Source organism: Aegilops tauschii, chromosome 6 (assembly GCF_002575655.3).
Source record: "Aegilops tauschii subsp. strangulata cultivar AL8/78 chromosome 6, Aet v6.0, whole genome shotgun sequence".
Lineage (NCBI taxonomy): Eukaryota > Viridiplantae > Streptophyta > Magnoliopsida > Poales > Poaceae > Aegilops > Aegilops tauschii.
In genome coordinates this window covers 129,026,821-129,050,874 of record NC_053040.3, presented here as the reverse complement: position 1 = coordinate 129,050,874, position 24,054 = coordinate 129,026,821, and the positions used below count along the sequence as shown (strand labels likewise).

The 24,054-nt window shown below is 46.2% G+C and overlaps 1 pseudogene; it reads right to left on the bottom strand.

Moving 5' to 3' along the window:
* The window catches only part of LOC141025890 (uncharacterized), an 87,891-nt pseudogene extending 64,167 nt beyond the window's left edge, over positions 1-23,724 (bottom strand).
* Between the last annotated feature and the right edge of the window lie 330 nt (positions 23,725-24,054).

Sequence of the window (24,054 nt, the reverse complement as noted above, 5' to 3'; positions counted from 1 at the left end):
AGATAAAAACGATACATAGATAGTTCATAGCATAGATAGATAAAAAAAAGATAGTTCAACTACTCCTCGTCGTCCTCCGACTCCGACTCCGCCTCGGTGATGTCCTCCTCCAACGTCTCAATGAAGGCGTCAAGATACCGATCGTCGTTGGAGTCCCAGGTCGACGCTGCTCCTAGCTCGATGTTGAATTGAGCGACCGCTTTCCGCGTACGCATGTCCTCGCGATAGGCGGCTCGCTCCGCCCTCCTCTCCTCCCTTTCCACCCTCCTTTGCGTGTAGAACCCGCGCTCGTTGATGACGTCCTGCGGAAGCGTTGGCGCCACGCCGCTATGACTTCCTCGCCCATCTCGGCGAGGCCGAGACGGCGCTCCCGCCTCCGGTTGTCGCGACGATCCTCGTCGGTGATAAGCCGCGGGGGAGGCACGAGCTCCTGCACCCGCTCTTGCGTCGGCACGTCGGGGAAGTTCATGTCCCTACGAGGCCGCCGGAGGCGCCACGCCGCCACGTCGTATGCACGGGCGGCCTCGTGGGCGGTGTCGAAAGTGCCGAGGCCGAGGCGCATCTCGGCGGACCGGATCTCGACGGAGAAGACGCCGGAGGGGCGTGCGCGGACGCTGTGATAGCCCGAAACTCCCCGGTGGTGAGGCCAGAAAGAGCGGGGAGAGAGCGGCAGAGGGCGCGTGGCGAGGTGGAGGTCGGTGGGAGGGCACGTGGCGGGCGCTGAATTTATAAAGCACACCGAACGCCACGCGCCAAAACTAGCGCACGCCCGACCGCTTTTTCGCTCGCGCTAAAACCCACTTTTACCCCACGCGTGTTTTTTACAACCACTGTTGGAGATGCTCTTAGTGACATAAAGTGGCATAACGGCCGGCTGACGCTAACGGAGGTGTCACAGGCACCTTGGTAAGCCGAGCGTACCACTCATTAATTTTCCAACCCGGGATCGTCATGTGTCCCATATAAGAGCATTTTTAGCAGACCCCTTAAATCACGGAATTAAAAACGCGATTTTCAGTTCGCGAAAAACGTGTTTTAAGGGTCGGTTTGAGCTGCGGCCAAACATACCCCTCAAATTTAAACTGTAAAACCAAATATTCGCTTATATTTTCTTCCCACGTCTTCTTCCTCTCGTCCGTGTCCACGATCAGCTAGCTCACTCCTATAAAACCGACGAACAGTGCACGAAGCGGCCAAATAAGAAGCCGCCGGCGTCCAGCTAGCTCGAAGTGACCAAATACCATGCTCGAATCAATCCAGGAGCTAGATAGCTAGCTAGCTCCTCCGTCCGCCGAATTCGCTAGCTAGCTCCTCCATCCGCCGAATCGATTCGAGCGAGCAGCAAGCTAGCTCCTCCGTCGGAAGAGGCGCGGGCGCGGCGGCCGGGTCGGACGGCCGGGCCGGGAGCCGGGACGGGCGGACGGGAGCGAGCCATTTTGATGACAGTTGTCTTTCGCATATACAGGCACCTTTGGGTTGGCTTCGAAATCCTTATTTTTACATGTTTGATGGGGATGTTTTCCGCGCCTCTTGAAAAAATTACAGGTCAGAGTCATTTACGGGTTCTATTTAGGTCACTTTTTCCGTCTAAAATTGTAAACCAACGGTTATTTTGCAGTTTCATGCGTTTGATCGGGGCTAGCGATGCACTAAGCCGAGTACCTTAGGGCACCCACGGTGTATACGTAAGCCGAGACCCTCGTCGGCTTCTTGGATTGTAGGTAAGTGCAGTCACGTATCTGTTGTAAGCCGAGCGTTGTTTGGTAAATACACGACATGTATGTAAGTTATGATTATGTTTAATACTTGATGTACGCGTAAGTGAGTGCTTTACTAAATACACTCGGCTTACAGACAAATTGGGTAGTGCTATTTGGTCCCGAGAGCTCCTAGGGCCTGCCACGTGGTATGAAAGCCAAGTGTTTTCCAAGTGCACCCGGTGTATAGGTTGTAAGACGAGTGTTGTACTTGGTTTGCCCATATTGCATTTTTTGGTTGCTTGTTCGAACAACCCCACAATTCAAGTAACAAAATGCATACATCTATATCCAACAGGTCCAGCAAGTTCACAACCATATATATAGGACCGTACAACCATATGAAACCAAGCAGGCATACATAGGATGAAAGATGCAATATATAGTTCATAAGCATATATAGTTCCAATTTCACAACCATATATAGTTCCAAGTTCACACATGCATACATCTCCACCAAGTTCGCAACCAAAAGCATGCATACATATCCAACAAGTTTCAAGTTCACACCAAGCAAAAGTTCGAAGTTCACAACCAAGTCAACTTAGGACGATATATGCAATGTGCTCAACCGCTGCGAATATAACATGCATGCCCACCGTCGACGGCATCGGCGATGCAACCTACAAGTTCATTACCACAAGCCTGAGTTTTCAAGTTGAAAATGCAAAGGATCGATAATGATGAAAGTCTAAGAAGTATGAAATAGAAGAACCACTACTTGTGTGCTCTATCATCTCTAATAAACAAACACACCATACATCGATAAGGAAAAATCATTAATTCGGTGCCAAAGCCGGTTGCTGTTTTGTGCATATTTTTAGTTTTACAGAAAATGGATATCCCCGGACCTCAAAATACCTTTGGGATTTTTGATGATTTTTTCGTAAGGAGAAAGTTCTAGAAAGCACTATAAGGTGCCGGGGCCACCCAGGGCCTGGTGGGCCCGCTTGGCACCCCTCTCCATCGCCTTTCGCTCATCTTTCGCCTATAAATCACATATCTTCCGAGACCCTTCGTACCTTTTTTTCGTGATTTTTTTTTCACTGCAGCAAGTTCCTGTTCCGGGGAGATCCAATATGGAGTCCTATTCCAGTGTGCTGCCAGAGGGGGAATCCATCATTGGAGCCATCTTTATGAACCTTACTACCACCATGTCCATATCCATTATCAACAAAGCCAAATTGCGAAGGGGGTTCAAGTCCAGACGCCTGAGAAAACTACACTATCTATCAGGGTTTCGGTGACGAATTACCTAAGACCAATCATACCCAAAGGTCGAATTAGGAAGAGTGATCATACGTGGAAAAAGCCAAGTCATGGGATGAAGATAAACATTGATGCCTCCTTTCAGTATGAAACACTCTCAGGTGCCCGTGGTGTTGTGGCTCGTGATGACCGGGGTGATTTTATAGCAGCAGCAAGTTGGTTTTGTTGGGGAACGTAGTAATAATTCAAAAATTTCCTACGTGTCACCAAGATCAATCTAGGAGAAGCTAGCAACGAGAGAGAGGGAGTGCATCTTCATACCCTTGAAGATCGCTAAGCGGAAGCGTTACAAGAACGCGGTTGATGGAGTCGTACTCGCGGTGATTCAAATCGCGGAAGATCCGATCCAAGCGCCGAACGGACGGCGCCTCCGCGTTCAACACACGTACAACCCGGGGACGTCTCCTCCTTCTTGATCCAGCAAGGGGGAGCAGAAGTTGAGGGAGAACTCCGGCAGCACGACGGCATGGCGGCGGAGCTCATGGTTCTCTGGCAGAGCTTCGCTATGCTCAACGGAGGAGGAGGAGGAGTTGGAGGGGAAGGGCTGCACCAGGGGCAAAGGGTGCAGCTCCCATGCACCTCCCCACTATATATAGGGGTGGAGGGGGCTGGTTTCTTGCCCTCCAAGTCCATTGGGGCGTTGGAAAAGGTGGGAGGAAAGAAATCCCATCCTTTCCCTTCCCCACCGATTGTTATCCCCCTTTTTAGGGATCTTGATCTTATCCCTTCGGGATATGATCTTATTCCTTCTAAGGGGGGATCTTGGTGCGTCTTAACCAGGGGTGTGGGGCCTTGCCCCCACTACCCACGTTCATGTGGGTCCCCCCATGCAGGTGGCCCCACTCCGGAACCTTCTAGAACCTTCCCGGTACAATACCGAAAAATCCCGAACATTTTCCGATGGCCAAAATAGGACTTCCCATATATAAATCTTTACCTCTGGACTATTCCAGAACTCCTCGTGACGTCCGGGATCTCATCCGAGACTCCGAACATCTTTCGGTAACCACATACAATTCCCATTACAACTCCAGCGTCACCGAATCTTAAGTGTGTAGACCATGACCGAGATGCAGACATGACCGAGATGCCTCTCCGGCCAATAACCAATAGCGGGATCTTGATACCCATATTGGCTCCCATATGTTCCACAATGATCTCATTGGATGAACCACGATGTCGGGGATTCAATCAATCCCGTATACAATTCCCTTTGTCCATCGGTATGTTACTTGCCCGAGATTCGATCGTCGGTATCTCTATACCTTGTTCAATCTCGTTACCGGCAAGTCTCTTTACTCGTTCCATAACACATGATCCCGTGGCTAACTCCTTAGTCACATTGAGCTCATTATGATGATGCATTACCGAGTGGGCCCAGAGATACCTCTCCGTCATACGGAGTGACAAATCCCAGTCTCGATTTGTGCCAACCCAACAGACACTTTCGGAGATACCTGTAGTGCACCTTTATAGCCACCCAGTTACGTTGTGACGTTTGATACACCCAAAGCATTCCTACGGTATCCGGGAGTTGCACAATCGCTCTAGCAAACGAACTACGCGATCTTGTGTTATGCTTAGGATTGGGTCTTGTCCATCACATCATTCTCCTAATGATGTGATCTCGTTATCAACGACATCCAATGTCCATGGTCAGGAAACCACAACCATCTATTGATCAACAAGCTAGTCAACTAGAGGCTCACTAGGGACATGTTGTGGTCTATGTATTCACACATGTATTACGGTTTCCGATTAATACAATTATAGCATGAACAATAGACAATTATCATGAACAAGGAAATATAATAATAACTATTTTATTATTGCCTCTAGGGCATATTTCCAACAGGTTTATGCCCAATATCCGTGATGTGGATTCAGCTGAGCTAATGGCAATAAGAAACAGGCTGTACTTGGCGGGCCATATCGGCTGTACCAATGTGGAAGTTGAGTCCGTTTGTTCCTTTGCCGTTGATTTTATCAACCAGATTGAGGACTATTAGGCCCCGAGATAGCAACTATCACAGAGTGCAAACAACTGATTGTAGACTTTGCAAAGATATCCTTCAAACACTGTCTTAGGAAGGTAAATCAAGTAGGAGAGGAAATAGCCAAATTAAACGTGTCACAAACTAACTTACGAATTTCAACAACCACTTTCTAAGCACCAATCAAGAATTTCCGCAAGAATTTTCCAAGCCCTGCAAATTAAACATGTCATCATTGTCAAAATTCGAAGTTACCAGCTAGTAAACATGAATCCATTGTGTTTGACCAATACTCTTTGGACTCCCAATTCCTTATGAGGTGTCAGGGCACGCAGGACAAAGCACAAAATGTACCTCCCCTGCCCTAAGCTCCCCAATACTTCATACAGGAACGAATGAGGGAGCCGAGAACCATTACCTACAGGAGGATTGTGAAGGCGAATGTTATACTGAAGAATAAACTTCCAATTCATTTCCCTAAGAAAAATTCTTCGAACTGATTACTTTAGAAAAATTCTCTACCTGATACTTCTGATTAATATATTTACTTGTTTTCAACATACAAATATAAATGGATATTGCTGCATATCTCCAAAAAAAATACCTTCAGAAATACTATTATCTTTTTCAGATTTTGATTTTTCTTCAACTGAGCTTAAAAAGGGTAATTTATTTTATGTTTTCTAAGCCTTTTTGTTAGGCATTGATGGATGAATAAAGCCCAAAAAATGCTAAGTTACTTCTGTCCAGTTGGCACCAATAGTACCACCAGCATGTAAACAGTGTGCAACAAAACTTCCTTCCAAAGCTAACTCTGCATCTGAAACTTCCTCGGATCCATCACGCGCTCGTCAGATAGAAGTCGAGGAAACAACTAAGCCAGAATTAGAAGAATATTATTGGATCTCTGGCAAGGCATGGAATTGCTGGGAACGACACAGAAGGAAATATGTACAGAAAGTACATGAAACAGAGCTCTGTTGTAAAAACACAGATGCAATATGTGAAGGAAATATGCCCTAGAGGCAATAATAAAGTTGTTATTTTATATTTCCTTATATCATGATAATTTTTTATTATTCATGCTAGAATTGTATTAACTGGAAACTTGATACATGTGTGGATACATAGACAAAACACCGTGTCCCTAGTAAGCCTCTACTAGACTAGCTCGTTAATCAAAGATGGTTAAGCTTCCCAACCATAGACATGTGTTGTCATTTGATGAACGAGATCACATCATTAGGAGAATGATGTGATGGACAAGACCCATCTGTTAGCTTAGCATATTGATCATACAGTTTTATTGCTATTGCTTTCTTCATGTCAAATACATATTCCTTCGACTATGAGATTATGCAACTCCCGGATACCGGTGGAATACCTTGTGGGCTATCAAATGTCACAACATAACTGGGTGATTATAAAGATGCTCTATAGGTTTCTCCGAAGGTGTTTGTTGGGTTGGCATAGATCGAGATTAGGATTTGTCACTCCGAGTATCGGAGAGGTATCTCTGTCCCTCTCGGTAATGCACATCGTAAGAAGCCTTGCAAGCAAAGTAACTAATGAATTAGTTGCAGGATGATGTATTACGGAACGAGTAAAGAGACTTGCCGGTAACGAGATTGAACAAGGTATGTGGATACCGACAATCGAATCTCGGGCAAGTAACATACCGATGACAAAGTGAATAACGTATGTTGTCATAATGGTTCGACTGATAAAGATCTTCGTAGAATATGACGATGGTATTCGGACACTGGAAGTGTTCCGGAGGGTACCGGGTACATATCGGGTCACCGAAAGGGTTACCGGACACCCCCGACAAAAGATATGGGCCTTATGGGCCAAAAGGGGAAACACACCAGCCACAAGGGGCTGGTGCGCCCACCATATGGGCCGGCCAAGAAGGAGAAGGAAAGAAGGGAAGGGAAAGTAAAAAGAGGGAATATGATTCCCCCTTCCTTCCATCTCCCCTCTCTTTCCTTCCCCCTCCGGCAGATAAGGAAAGGGGGGCGCCGGCCATAGGAAGGCCCCAAGTAGGATTCAGCCTACTGGGGCGCCTCCTTGGCTGCCTCCTCTCTCCCCACCACCTATATATATATATGTGGGGGGGCGCCCCTAGCACATAGAACAACAATCGTTAGACGTGTGCGGCGCCCCCTCCACAGTTTACGCCTTCGGTCATATCTTCGTAGTGCTTAGGCGAAGCCCTGCGCGGATCACTTCACCATCACCGTCACCATGCCGTTGTGCTGACGGAACTCATCTACTTCCTCGACACCTTGCTGGATCAAGAAGGCAAGGGACGTCATCACGCTGAACGTGTGCAAAACTCGAAGGTGCCGTACGTTCGGTACTTGATCGGTCGGAGGTAGAAGAAGTTCGACTACATCGACCGCGTTGTCAAACGCTTCCGCTTTCGGTCTACGAGCGTACGTGGACACACTCTTCCCCCTCGTTGCTATGCATCTCCTAGATAGATCTTGCATGGGCGTAGGATTTTTTTTGAAATTTCATGCTACGTTTCCCAACAGTGGTATCAGAGCCAGGTTTATGCGTAGATGATATGCACGAGTAGAACACAAAGAGTTGTGGGCGGTGATAGTCATACTGCTTACCACCAATGTCTTATTTTGATTCGGCGGTATTGTTGGATGAAGCGGCCCGGACCAACCTTACATGACCACGTTCATGAGACCGGTTCTACCGACAGACATGCAACTAGTTTTGCATAAAGGTGGCTGGCGGGTATCTATTTCTCCTACTTTAGTTGAATCGAATTTGGCTGCGGCCGGTCCTTGAAGAAGGTTAAAACAACAAACTTGACGAAACACTGTTGTGGTTTTGATGCGTAGGTAAGAACGGTTCTTCCTAGAAGCCCGTAGCAGCCACGTAAAACTTGCAACAACAAAGTAGAGGACGTCTAACATGTTTTTGCATTGCATGTTGTGATGTGATATGGTCAAGACATGATGTGATATGCGTTATTGTATGAGATGATCATGTTTTGTAAAAGTTATCGGCAACCGGCAGGAGCCTTATGGTTGTCTCTTTATTGTATGAAATGCAAACGCCATGTAATTGCTTTACTTTATCACTATGCATTAACGATAGTTGTAGAAGCAATAGTTGGTGAGACAACCACGACGTAACGATGGAGATCAAGGTGTCGAGCCGGTGACGATGGAGATCATGACGATGCTTTGGAGATGAAGATCAAAAGCACAATATGATGATGGCCATATCATGTCACGTATTTTGATTGAATGTGATGTTTATCTTTTATGCATCTTATTTTGCTTAGTACGGCGGTAGCATTATAAGATGATCCCTTCACTAAATTTCAAGGTATAAGTGTTCTCCCTGAGTATGCACCGTTGCGACAGTTCGTCGTGTTGAGACACCACGTGATGATCGGGTGTGATAGACTCTACGTTCAAATACAACGAGTGCAAGACAGTTTTGCACATGCGGAATACTCGGGTTAAACTTGACGAGGCTGGCATGTATAGACATGGCCTCGGAACACTAGAGACCGAAAGGTCGAACATGAATCATATAGTAGATATGATCAACATAGAGATGTTCACCATTGACGACTACTGCATCTCACGTGATGATCGGACATGGTTTAGTTGATTTGGATCACGTGTCATTTAGATGACTTGAGGGATGTCTATCTAAGTGGGAGTTCTTAAGTAATTTGATTAATTGAACTTAATTTATCATGAACTTAGTCCTGATAGTATTTGCATATCTATGTTGTAGGTCAATAGCTTGCGTTGTAGCTCCCCTATGTTTTTGATATGTTCCTAGAGAAAACTAAGCTGAAAGATGATAGTAGCAATGATGCGGACTGGGTCCGTGATCTGAGGATTATCCTCATTGCTGCACAGAAAGAATTATGTCCTTGATACACGGCTAGGTGAACAGACCTATTGCAGGAGCAGATGCAGACGTTATGAACGTTTGGCAAGCTCGATATGATAACTACTTAATAGTTTAGTGCACCCTGCTTTACGTCTTAGAACTAGGACTTCAAAAACGTTTTGAATGCCATGGAGCATATGAGATGTTCCAAGAGCTGAAATTGATATTTTCAGACTCATGCCCATGTCGAAAGGTATGAGACCTTTGACAAGTACTTTGCCTACAAGATGGAGGAGAATAGCTCAGATAGTGAGCATGTACTCAGAATGTCTGGGCACTAGAATCACTTGAATCAAGTGGGAGTTAATCTTCCAGATAAGATAGTGATTGACAGAGTTCTCTAGTCACTATCACCAAGCTACTAGAACTTCGTGATGAACTATAATGTGCAGGGGATAACGGAAAAAGATTCTCGAGCTCTTCGCAATGCTGAAATCGGTGAAGGTAGAAATCAAGAAAGAGCATCAAGTGTTGATGGTTAACAAGACCACTAGTTTCAAGAAAAAGGGCAAAGGAAAAGAAAGGGAACTTCAAGAAGAATGACAAGCAAGTTGTTACTCCCGTGAAGAAGCCCAAAGCTAGACCTAAGCCTGAAACTGATTGCTTCTACTGCAAAGGGAATGGTCACTGGAACCGGAACTACCCCAAATATTTGGTGGATAAGAAGGATGGCAAAGTGAACAAAAGTATATTTGATATACATGTTATTTATGTGTACTTTACTAGTGTTCATAGTAACCCCTGAGTATTTAATACCGGTTCAGTTGCTAAGATTAGTAACTCAAAACAGGAGTTGCAGAATAAACAGAGACTAGTTAAGGGAGAGGTGACGATGAGTGTTGGAATTGATTCCAAGGTTGATATGATCAACATCGCACACTCCCTCTACCTTCGGGATTAGTGTTGGACCTAAATGTTATTTGGTGTTTGCGTTGAGAATAAATATGATTGGATCATGTTTATTGCGATACGGTTATTCATTTAAGTCAAAGAATAATTGTTGTTCTGTTTACATGAATAAAACCTTCTATGGTCGTACACCCAATGTCAATGGTTTATTGAATCTCGATCGTAGTAATACACATATTCATAATATTGATGCCAAAAGATTCAAATTTGATAATAATAGTGCAACATATTAGTGGCACTATCGTTTAGGTCATATTGGTGTGAAGCGCATGAAGAAACTCCATGCGGATGGATTTTTGGAATCATTTGATACTTGCGAACCATGCCTCATGGGCAAGATGACTAAAACTCCGTTCTCCGGAACAATGGAGCAAGCTAATGACTTGTTGGAAATAATACATAACGATGTATGCGGTCCGATGAGTGTTGAAGCTCGCGGCGGGTATCGTTATTTTCTGACCTTCACAGATGATTTGAGCAGATATGGGTATATCTACTTGATGAAACACAAGTCTGAAACATTTGAAAAGTTCAAAGAATTTCAAAGTGAAGTAAAGAATCATCGTAACAAGAAAATAAAGTTTCTATGATCTGATCACGGAGACAAATATTTGAGTTACGAGTTTGGCCTTCATTTAAAACAATGTGGAATAGTTTCACAACTCACGCCACCTGGAACACCACAGCGTAATGGTGTGTCCAAACGTCGTAACTGTACTTTATTAGATATGGTGTGATCTATGATGTCTCTTACCGATTTACCACTATCGTTTTGGGGTTATGTATTAGAGACAACTGCATTCACGTTAAATAGGGTACCGTCTAAATCCGTTGAGACGACACCGTATGAACTGTGGTTTGGCAAGAAACCTAAGATGTCGTTTCTTAAAGTTTGGGGTTGCGACATGATACGCCTTGATCGGGAACGCAATATTTCAAAAAATTTACCTATGATCATGCAAGATCTATTTGGGAGATGCATAGCAACGAGACAGGAGAGTGTGTCCATGTACCCTCGTAGACCGAAAGCGGAAGCGTTTAGTAACGCGGTTGATGTAGTCGAATGTCTTCACGATCCAACCGATCCAAGTACCGAACGTACGGCACCTCCGTGTTCAGCACACGTTCAACATGATGACGTCCCTCGAGCTCTTGATCCAGTTGAGGATGAGGGAGAGTTCCGTCAGCACGGCGGTGTGGCGACGATGATGATGAAGTTACCGGCGCAGGGCTTCACCTAAGCACTACGACGATATGACCGAGGTGTGTAACTGTGGAGGGGGGCACCGCACACAGCTAAGACAAATCTTGGAGTGCCTTTGGGGTGCCCCCTGCCCATGTATATAAAGGAGGGAGGGAGAGAGGCCGGCCCTCCTAGGGGCGCGCCAAGTGTAGGGACTCCTACTAGCACTCCCAAGTCCTAGTAGGATTCCCTTTCCTTTTAGGAAAGGGGGGGGGGTCGCGCCCCCACCCCTTGTCCAATTTGGTTTGGGCAGGAAAGAGGCGCGCGCCACCTTGTGGCCCTTCTTCCCTCTCTCCACTAAAGCCCAATAAGGCCCATTAACTTCCCCCGACGAATTCCCGTAACTCTCTGGTACTCCGAAAAATACCCGAATCACTCAGAACCATTCCGATGTCGGAATATAGCCTTCCAATATATGAATCATTAGCTCTCAACCATTTCGAGACTCCTCGTCATGTCCATGATCTCATCCGGGACTCCGAACAAACTTCGGTCATCAAAACACATAACTCATAATACAAATCGTCATCGAACGTTAAGCGTGCGGATCCTACGGGTTCGAGAACTATGTAGACATGACCGAGACACGTCTCTGGTCAATAACCAATAGCGGAACCTGGATGCTCATATTGGCTCCTACATATTCTACGAAGATCTTTATCGGTCAAACCGCATAACAACATACGTTATTCCCTTTGTCATCGGTATGTTACTTGCCCGAGATTCGATCATCGGTATCATCATACCTAGTTCAATCTCGTTACCGGCAAGTAATTTACTCGTTCCGTAATGCATCATCCCGTAACTAACTCATTAGTCACATTGCTTGCAAGGCTTATAGTGATGTGCATTACCGAGAGGCCCAGAGCTACCTCTCCGATACTCGGAGTGACAAATCCTAATCTCGATCTATGCCAACCCAACGAACACCTTCGGATACACCTGTAGAGCATCTTTATAATCACCCAGTTATGTTGTGATGTTTGATAGCACACAAGGTGTTCCTCCGATATTCGGGAGTTGCATAATCTCATAGTCAGAGGAATATGTATAAGTCATGAAGAAAGCAATAGCAATAAAACTGAACAATCAACATGCTAAGCTAACGGACGGGTCTTGTCCATCACATCATTCTCTAATGATGTGATCCCGTTCATCAAATGACAACACATGTCTATGGTTAGGAAACTTAACCATCTTCGATTAACGAGCTAGTCAAGTAGAGGCATACTAGGGACATTCTGTTTTGTCTATGTATTCACACATGTACTAAGTTTCCGGTTAATACAATTCTAGCATGAATAATAAACATTCATCATGATATAAGGAAATATAAATAACAACTTTATTATTGCCTCTAGGGCATATTTCCTTCAGTCTCACACTTGCACTAGAGTCAATAATCTAGTTCACATCGTCATGTGATTTAACACCAATAGTGCATATCTTTATGTGATTAGTTCACATCGCCATGTGACTAATACCCAAAGGGTTTACTAGAGTCAATAATCTAGTTCACATCGCTATGTGATTCACACCCAAAGAGTACTAAGGTGTGATCATGTTTTGCTTGTGAGAGAAGTTTAGTCAACGTGTCTGTCACATTCAGAGCCGTATGTATTTTGCAATCTATGTCTACAATGCTCTGCATGGAGCTACTCTAGCTAATTGCTCCCACTTACAATATGTATCCAGATTGAGACTCAGAGTCATCTGGATCGGTGTAAAAGCTTTCATCGATGTAACTCTTTATGACGAACTCTTTATTACCTCCATAACCGAGAAATATTTCCTTAGTCCTCTTAGGTAACTAAGGATAATTTTGACCGCTGTCCAGTGATCCACTCCTGGATCACTATCGTACCCCCTTGCCAAAATCATAGCAAGGCACACAATAGGTCTGGTACACAACATAGCATACTTTATAGAACCTATGGCCGAGGCATAGGGAATGACTTTCATTCTCTTTCTATTTTCTGCCGTGGTCGTGTTTTGAGTCATACTCAACTTTACACCTTGCAATACAGGAAAGAACTCCTTCTTTGACTGTTTTATTTTGAACTACTTCAAAAATATTGTCAAGGTATGTACTCACTGAAAAATCTTATCAAGCGTCTTGATCTATCTCTATAGATCTTGATGCGCAATATGTAAGTAGCTTCACCGAGGCCTTTCTTTGAAAAAATCCTTTCAAACACTCATTTATGCTTTCCAGAAAATTATACATCATTTTTGATCAACAATATGTCATTCACATATACTTATCAGAAAGGTTGTAGTGCTCCCACTCACTTTCTTGTAAATACAGGCTTCACCGCAAGTCTGTATAAAACTATATGCTTTGATCAACTTATCAAAGCGTATATTCCAACTCCGAGATGCTTGCACCAGTCCATAGATGGATCGCTGGAGCTTGCACACTTTGTTAGCACCTTTAGGATCGACAAAACCTTCTAGTTGCATCATATACAACTCTTCTTTAAGATATCCATTAAGAAATGCAGTTTTGACATCCATTTGCCAAATTTCATAATCATAAAATGCTGCAATTGCTAACATGATTCGGACAGACTTAAGCACCGCTACGAGTGAGAAAATTTCATCGTAGTCAACACCTTGAACTTGTCGAAAACCCTTTGCGACAATTCGAGCTTTTGAAGATAGTAACACTATCATCAGCGTCTGTCTTCCTCTTGAAGATCCATTTATTCTCAATAGCTTGCCGATTGTCGGGCAAGTCCACCAAAGTCCATACTTTGTTCACATACATGGATCCCATCTCAGATTTCATGGCCTCGAGCCATTTTGCGGAATCTGGGCTCATCATTGCTTCCTCATAGTTTGCAGGTTCGTCATGTTCTAGTAACATGACTTCCAGAATAGGATTACCGTACCACTCTGGTGCGGAACGTACTCTGGTTGACCTACGAGGTTCGGTAGTAACTTGATCTGAAGTTTCTTGATCATCATCATTAACTTCCTCACTAATTGGTGTAGGCATCACTGGAACTGATTTCTGTGATAAACTACTCTCCAACTCGAGAGAAGGTACAACTACCTCATCAAGTTCTACTTTCCTCCCACTCACTTCTTTCGAGAGAAACTCCTTCTCTAGAAAGGATCCATTCTTAGCAATGAATATCTTGCCTTCAGATCTGTGATAGAAGATGTACCCAACAGTTTCCTTTGGGTATCCTATGAAGACACAATTCTCCGATTTGGGCTTGAGCTTATCAGGCTGAAGCTTTTTCACACAAGCATCGCAACCCCAAACTTTAAGAAACAACAACTTAGGTTTCTTGCCAAACCACAGTTCATACGGTGTCGTCTCAACGGATTTAGATGGTGCCCTATTTAACGTGAATGCAGCTGTCTCTAATGCATAACCCCAAAATGATAGTGGTAAATCAATAAGAGACATCATAGATTGCACCATATCTAATAAAGTACGGTTACGATGTTCGGACACACCATTACGCCGTGGTATTCCAGGTGGCATGAGTTGTGAAACTATTCCACATTGTTTTAAATGAAGGCCAAACTCGTAACTCAAATATTCGCCTCTGCGATCAGATTGTAGAAACTTTATTTTCTTGTTACGATGATTCTCCACTTCACTCTAAAATTCTTTGAACTTTGCAAATGTTTCAGACTAGTGTTTCATTAAGTAGATATACTCATATCTGCTCAAATCATATGTGAAGGTTAGAAAAATAACGATACCTGCCGCGAGCCACAACACTCATTGGACCGCATACATCGGTATGTATTATTTCCAATAAGTCATTGGCTCGCTCCATTGTTCCGGAGAACGGAGTCTTAATCATCTTGCCCATGAGGCATGGTTTGCAAGCATCAAGTAATTCATAATCAAGTGATTCCAAAAGCCCATCGGCATGGAGTTTCTTCATGCGCTTTTCACCAATATGACCTAAACGGCAGTGCCACAAATATGTTGCACTATCATTATTAACTTTGCATCTTTTGGCATCAGTATTATGCATATGTGTATCACTGCGATTGAGATTCAGTAAACCATTTATATTGGATGTAAGACCATAGAAGGTTTTATTCATGTAAACAGAACAAAAATTTATTCTTGACTTAAATGAATAACCGTATCACAATAAACATGATCCAATCATATTCATGCTCAACGAAAACACCAAATAACATTTATTTAGGTCCAATACTAATCTCGAAGGTAGATGCGATGGTGATCTTATCAACCTTGGAATCACTTCCAACACACATCGTCACCTCGCCCTCAACTAGTCTCTGTTCATTTTGTAACTCCTGTTTCGAGTTACTAATCATAGCAACTGAACCAGTATCAAATACCCAGGGGCTACTATGAACACTAGTAAAGTACACATCAATAACATGTATATCATATATACTTTTGTTCACTTTGCCATCCTTCTTATCCGCCAAGTATCTGGGGCAGTTCCGCTTCCAATGACCATTTCCTTTGCAGTAGAAGCACTCAGTTTCAGGCTTGGGTCTAGCTTTGGGCTTCTTCATGGGAGTGGCAACTTGCTTGCCATTCTTCTTGAAGTTCCCTTTCTTTCCCTTGCCCTTTTACTTGAAACTAGTGGTCTTGTCAACCATCAACACTTGATGCTTCTCTTGATTTCTACCTTCGCCGATTTCAGCATCGCGAGGAGCTCGGGAATCGTTTTTCGTCATCTCTGCATATTATAGTTCATCATGAAGTTCCAGTAACTTGGTGATAGTGACTAGAGAACTCTGTCAATCACTATCTTATCTGGAAGATTAACTCCCACTTGATTCAACCGATTGTAGTACTCATACATTCTGAGCACATGCTCATTGGTTGAGCTATTCTCCTCCATCTTGTAGGCAAAATACTTGTTAGAGGTCTCATACCTCTCGACTCGGGCATGAGTCTGAAATACCAATTTCAGCTCTTGGAACATCTTATATGCTCCTTGGTGTTCAAAACATTTTTGAAGTCCTAGTTCTAAGCCGTAAAGCATGGTGCACTAAACAATCAAGTAGTCATCATACCGAGCTTGTCAAACATTCATAACTTCTGCATCTGCTCCTGCAATAGTTCTGTCACCTAGCGGTGCATCAAGGACATAACTCTTCTGTGCGGCAATGAGGATAATCCTCATATCACGGACCTAGTCTGCATCATTGCTACTATCATATTTCAACTTAGTCTTCTCTAGGAACATAAATAAAAACGAAGAAGCTATACGCGAGCTATTGATCTACAACATAGATATGCAAATACTATCAGGACTAAGTTCATGATAAATTTAAGTTCAATTAATCATATTACTTAAGAACTCCCACTTAGATAGATATCCCTCTAGTCATCTAAATGATCATGTGATCCATATCAACTAAACCATGTCCGATCATCACGTGAGATGGAGTAGTTTTCAATGGTGAACATCACTATGTTGATCATATCTACTATATGATTCACGTTCGACCTTTCGGTCTCAGTGTTCTGAGGCCATATCTGCATATGCTAGGCTCATCAAGTTTAACCCGAGTATTCTGCACGTGCAAAGCTGGCTTGCACCCGTTGTATGTGAATGTAGAGCTTATCACACACGATCATCACGTGGTGTCTCGGCACGACGAACTGTAGCAACGGTGCATACTCAGGGAGAACACTTATACCTTGAAATCTAGTGAGGAATCATCTTATAATGCTACCATCGTACTAAGAAAAATAAGATGCATAAAGGATAAACATCACATGCAATCAAAATATGTGACATGATATGGCCATCATCATCTTGTGCCTTTGATCTCCATCTCCAAAGCACCGTCATGATCTCCATCGTCACTGGTTTGACACCTTGATCTCCATCGTAGCATCGTTGTCGTCTCGCCAACTATTGCTTCCACGACTATCGCTACCGCTTAGTGATAAAGTAAAGCAATTACATGGCGATTGCATTTCATACAATAAAGCGACAACCATAAGGCTCCTTGAGGGAGTCCTGGATTAGGGGGTCCTTGGACAGCCGGACTATATCCTTTGGTCGGACTGTTGGACTATGAAGATACAAGATTGAAGACTTCGTCCCGTGTCCGGATGGGACTCTCCTTGGCGTGGAAGGCAAGCTTGGCAATACGGATATGTAGATCTCCTCCCTTGTAACCGACTCTGTGTAACCCTAGCCCCCTCCGGTGTCTATATAAACCGGATGGTTTAGTCCGTAGGACAACAACAATCATACCATAGGCTAGCTTCTAGGGTTTAGCCTCTACGATCTCGTGGTAGATCAACTCTTGTAATACTCATATCATCAAGATCAATCAAGCAGGAAGTAGGGTATTACCTCCATCGAGAGGGCCCGAACCTGGGTAAACATCGTGTCCCCCGCCTCCTGTTACCATCCGCCTTAGACGCACAGTTCGGGACCCCCTACCCGAGATCCGCCGGTTTTGACACCGAGATTGGTGCTTTCATTTAGAGTTCCACTGTACCATCACCATAAGGCTAGATGGCTCCTTCGATCATCGGCAACGATGCGATCCAGGGTGAGGTTTTCCTCTCCGGACAGATCTTCGTATTCGGCGGCTTCGTACTGCGGGCCAACTCGCTTGGTCATCTAGAGCAGATCGAGAGCTACGCCCCTGGCCATCAGGTCAAGTTTGGAAACTTGAACTATACTGCCGACATCCGCGGAGACTTGATCTTCGACGGATTCGAGCCCATGTCAGGAGCGCCGCACAATCACGACAAGCATGATTTAGCTCTGCTGTCAGGCAGTGTTCGGGAGATCACACCTGCATCTACTCCGGCCCTTGATCCGGAACAAAATGCGCCATCTGAGGATGGGTGGATGGACCCCGCCACGGAGGCCGCACACTCAGTGGTGATAGAGCCGAATACTGACTTCACCTCCCACGAGACCCGTGTTGCCGAACCATTGGATTCATCCCCGGCCATGGGCTCCGAGCCGCCTGCATCCGTGCATATCGAAGCCGATTGGGCACCAATCATGGAGTTTACTTCCGCGGATATCTTTCAGCACTCGCCCTTCGGCGACGTGCTAAACTCATTGAAGTCTCTCTCCCTGTCAGGAGACCCTTGGCCGAACTATGTCCGGCTAGAATGGGATGCGGACGACGAAGAAATTCGCTCCCCACCCACCACCCACTTAGTAGCCACTGTCGACGATTTAACCGACATGCTCGATTTCGACTCCGAAGACATCGACGCTATGGACGATGATGCAGGAGACGAACAGGAACCACCGCCCACAGGGCACTGGACTGCCACCTCATCGTATGACATATACATGGTGGACACCCCCAAAGAGGGGGATGGCGATAATACAACGGAGGATAATCCCTCCAAGAAGCAATCCAAGCACCAACGTCAGCGGCGTCGCTCTAAGTCTCGCCATAGCAAAAGCAGCGATACCGGCACAAGAGACAATAACGCTCCGGATAGTGCCGAAGACGGCGATAATCCGCTCCAGCCAGACCTGGAGCGGGAGGATGAACAAGCTAGCCCTCCAGAACAGACAGCAAACGGAGAATCAGAGGATGACAATTACATGCCTCTCTCCGAAGACGAGGTGAGCCTCGGCGATGAAGAATTTGTCGTGCCTGAGGATCTCGTCGAATAGGAGCGCTTCAAGCACCGGCTTATAGCCACAGCAAACAGCCTGAAGAAAAAGCAACAACAGCTTCGAGCTGATCAAGATCTGCTAGCGGATAGATGGACTGAAGTCCTGGCAGCTGAGGAATACGAACTCGAGCGACCAACCAAGAGTTACCCAAAGCGCAGGTTGCTACCCCAACTCGAGGAGGAAGCATTGAAACCTACATCACCAGCGTATGATGCGGCTGACCGGCCACCTCGTGGCTGAGACAGAGAGGCATATCAACCCGAAGTCCAGCCCGCACCCCGCCGCCATTCAAACAAAAATACCAAGGCCCGGGGCAGCACGCGGGACCTGCGAGACGTATTGGAAAACAAAGCAAAACATGCAAGATCGATCTACGGATCACGGGGTCGCGCCCCAAAGCGTGACGATGATCGTCACGTCGGATACACTAAAAACAAATCCGGCCGGGCCGAATACAGCAGACAAGACTCGTATGAACTGCGTCGTGATATAGCCCGGCATAGAGGCGTCGCACACCCCCTATGCTTCACTGATGAAGTAATGGATCACAAATTCCCAGAGGGTTTTAAACCCGTAAACATTGAATCATATGATGGTACAACAGATCCCGCGGTATAGATCGAGGATTTCCTCCTCCACATCCACATGGCTCGCGGTGATGATCTACATGCCATCAAGTACCTCCCACTAAAACTCAAAGGACCAGCTCAGCATCGGCTGAATAGCCTGCCAGCAGGCTCCATTGGCAGTTGGGAGGATTTGGAAGATGCATTCCTTGACAACTTCCAGGGCACTTATGTGCGACCACCGGATGCTGATGACTTGAGCCATGTAACTCAGCAGCCAGGGGAATCGGCCAGGCAATTCTGGACCCGGTTCCTAACTAAGAAAAACCAAATTGTCGATTGTCCGAATGCAGAGGCCTTAGCGGCATTTAAGCATAACATCCGTGACGAGTGGCTCGCCCGGCACCTCGGCCAGGAGAAGCCGAAGTCTATGGCAGCCCTCACAACGCTCATGACCCGCTTTTGCGCGGGCGAAGACAACTGGCTGGCTCGCAGCAACAACACATCAAGAAGTCATGGCACTTCAGATACAAAGGATACTAACGGCAGACCACGTCGTAACAGACACAAGCGCCGCAACAACGGCAACAACGCCGAAGACACGGCAGTCAATGCCGGATTCAGTGGCTCTAAATCCGGTCAGCAGAAAAAGCCGTTCAAAAGAAGTAATCCGGGCCCGTCCAGTTTGGACCGCATACTCGATCGCTCATGTCAAATTCACGGCACCCCCGATAAGCCAGCCAATCACACCAACGGAGAATGCTGGGTGTTCAAGCAGGCTGGCAAGTTGAACGCCGAAAACAAGGACAAGGGGCTGCATAGCGACGACAAGGAAGAGCCTTGGCCGCCGAACACGGGAGGACAGAAGAGGTTCCCTCCACAAGTGAAAACGGTGAACATGATATACGCAACCCACATTCCCAAGAGGGAACGGAAGCGTGCACTAAGGGACGTCTATGCGATGGAGCCAGTCGCCCCAAAGTTCAACCCATGGTCTTCTTGTCCGATCACCTTCGATCGCAGGGACCACCCCACTAGTATCCGTCATGGCGGATCTGCCGCACTGGTCCTTGACCCCATCATCGACGGATTTCACCTCACTCGAGTCCTTATGGACGGCGGCAGCAGCCTGAACCTGCTCTATCAGGATACAGTGCGCAAAATGGGTATAGACCCCTCGAGGATCAAACCCACTAAAACCACCTTTAAAGGTGTCATCCCAGGTGTAGAGGCCCATTGCACGGGCTCAATCACACTGGAAGTGGTCTTCGGGTCTCCGGACAACTTCCGAAGCGAGGAGTTAATCTTCAATATCGTCCCGTTTCGCAGTGGCTATCACGCACTGCTTGGGCGAACCACATTTGCCAGATTCAATGCGGTACCGCATTATGCATACCTCAAGCTCAAAATGCCAGGACCTCGCGGGGTTATAACAGTCAATGGCAACATAGAACGCTCGCTTCGCACGGAGGAACACACTGCGGCCCTCGCAGCAGAAGCACAAAGCAGCCTTTTAAGGCAAACCGTCAATTCGGCGATAAAGCCCCCGGACACCTTCAAGCGAGTCCGGAGTAACCTGCAACAAGATCACCTGGCACATTCAGAGCTCGCCTAGCAATTCGGCCCCCGTCCTAGTCCCAGTCAAGCAACGAAATCTGTACCGCACGTACATAATTAAAAATACCATGGGCATAGGCGGGGGCACGACCAGGGCACGTCCCACAATGCGGCTCAACCGCCCTAGGGGCTGTATACCTTTATCATTTTTCTCTCTTTCAGGACCTTACTCTCTGGAAGCCCTTTTCGGCAGTCTGATTGCTGGACACATTACGGGAAGGAACAACCAAGGAGGCAAGAAGCTAAGACGTACAAGGGAATCCCCAGGTGGTCTCTGATAACAATCGAAGTACCCATTTTAAATACTCATACGCAGCTTGCCCTTGGATAGGACATGTCAAATAGTCCTATTTTTTGCTTATTGCACTACTTGTATCAGTACGCTTCGACGTATTATTTAAATAACAATGCATAGCATTAGTCTATTATTGCATTACCCTTCCCTTTTTACTTGTCTGTTTATTGACGACAAATTGCACCCGTACATTCTGGTACGACCAGTACGCCAGGGGCTTCAGTATACCCCATAATACGGCGTGAGAAGTCTGAACACTTTCGATAGTGCGGCACCCCAAACTTATAGCATTATATGCATCAGCTCCGAATCATGTCTTGGGTCAATAGTTGGGTTTGCCCGGCTCCCATGTTTTGGTACCTTATGTTCCGCAATATCGGCTAAGGTAGCGCTGGGAGAACTACTGCGATTGTGTCCCGGTTCTTTCGGACGAGCACCTCAGTAGAGAAAGCCGAAAACTGACTGTCATGATAAGGCGAGAGCTGGTCGCTGTTCGAGAGGTCTCAAGTCCTTAAAGACTTTTTCCGCTTCGGGCGAGGAGTCGGGCTTGCCCTACTTAGGCGCATATAGCGCCCCAAATTTGGCCTTCCGAATACTAGGGGCTTCGCCAAAATTTAAAATTGTAGACTTCTATGGCTAAGTGAGAGTGATAAAGCCTTATAGTCCGATTGCCTGGTTTGTTGTGCTGAACACCTCCCTCGAAGGACCCAAAATTGGGATAAAGAGTGCTCAGGTTTATCCCGAACACCTCAGTACTAGTTACATGGGGGCAGAAGCCGACGACTGGCCAACTCTCAGATTTTATAAATGGCCGCACAGAAGGTAATATTTTAAATTCACAAGAGTTGCATAGCGTAAATGAACTCGTTTCATATTACAGGATCACATGAGTACATTCATTCGAATATTACATCCTTAGCACATTCCTCCGCCACAAGGCGAGAACCCTTCAGGACACTGTTATAATACATTTCGGGGTGGCAATGCTCCTTGCCTTCCGGCGGCCCCTCCTTCACCAGCTTCTCGGCGTCCAGCTTCGCCCAGTGCACCTTTGCCCGGGCAAAAGCCCTGCGCGCACCCTCGATGCAGACGGACCGCTTTATGACTTCAAGCCATGGGCAGGCATTCACAAGCCGCCTCACCAGGCCGAAATAACTATCAGGTAGGGGATCGCCAAGCCACATCCGGACTATAAGACCCTTCAGGGCCTGTTCGGCCGCCTTGTGGAGCTCGACTAGTTGCTTCAGCTGGTCGCTCAAGGACATGGGGTGTTCGGTCCCAGTATACTGAGACCAGAACAACTTCTCCGTCGAGCTCCCCTCCCCGGCCCGGTAGAACTCCGCGGCATCTGACACACTGCAGGGTAGATCTGCGAACGCTCCTGGAGAGCTCCGAACTCGGGTAAGTAAAAGGAAATTTTCTTTCACATGCTTGCTTTGCATAATGAATGCCTTACCCGCCGCTATCTTCTTAACCGCCTCAATTTCCTGGAGGTCCTTTTGGGCTTCGGCCTTGGCATGTTGTGCACTTTCGAGGGCCTTCGCAAGCTCGGACCCTTGCGTCTTAGAGTCACGCTCCAAGGACTCATGCTTTTGGACGAGGGTCTGGAGCTCTTGCTGCACCTCGCCTACTCAGGCCTCTTGTTTCTCTCGCTCGATGCGCTCCTTGGCCGCCTTGTCCTCGGCCTCGGACAGCGCCTTCTTCAGGGTCGCCACTTCGATCGTGGCCCCTAGCAAAATTCATGACGATCCTCTGATCTAAGCAACCACCCTTGTTTTTTCTTATCAATATACAGACGGGGTATCACTTACCTTTGTTCTCTTCGAGCTGCCTCCTTGTAAGGCCGAGCTCTTCCTTGGACCGCTCAAGGTCCCGCTTTAGTGCGGCGACCTCCGCAGTACGTGCGGCAGCGGCCACCAGTGAAGCCTGCATATGCACATAGACATATTATGATTAGACTCCTGCGATTATTATTTAATCCTCTATTTGTCTTTTCTTCGCGAACGCCAAAAAGAGCATCAGGGGCTACTGTCTATGACATAATATTTTCTTATAATTTGATTACTTACCTCAAAGCCTGTTAGGAGGCTGGCACAGGCTTCAGTCAGTCCGCTTTTGGCGGACTGACCCTTCTTGATCACCGCACTCATGATAGTACGGTGCTCTTCATCAATGGAAGCGTCGCAAAGCGCTTCCAGCAAGTTGTCCGATGCCTCTGGATGGACAGAGGTCATCGGCACAGACAACTCACCCCCCTTAGCGAGGGGTCGCCTGACAGAGTCCGGAACCACTGGAGGTTCCGGCATAGTATTCGGCTGGGGGCCAAACTTGTTGCCCCCGCCATTGGAGCCCTTGGGAGTCTTGTTCCCCATGCGCCCAGTGTCCGGGATGTCGCCCTGGGGCGCCTCCAAGACTATCTCCCCTTAAGCTACTACCCTTCGAGACAACACCTTGGCGTCGTCCGTAGGGCGGGGAGAGGTGGCAGTCGGGAGTGAATCGCTGTTCATCGCCAACGGATCCAAAGACCCATCCGAAGAGGATACGTCAATATGGGCCTTGGAGGGACTGCATGTGACACTCAAGTTTTTATTTGGATTTTTCAAAAGATTTCTATTTGACTTGAGGGGAGTGATTTAAATTTTTCCTTTAAGAGAACTCTCACTCTCAAATATTTTTCCTTATGGCAAAAGTTTTATTTGGATTCATCCAAGATCTGCCTTTGGTCTTGGAAGTTCTTGCCTTTCATTTGGACTCAAGACAAAATGTTTTCCTTTTGGGGAAAATAGCTTTTGAAAACCTTTTTGAATTTGCACTATGGCTTTTGGAAAATCCTTTGC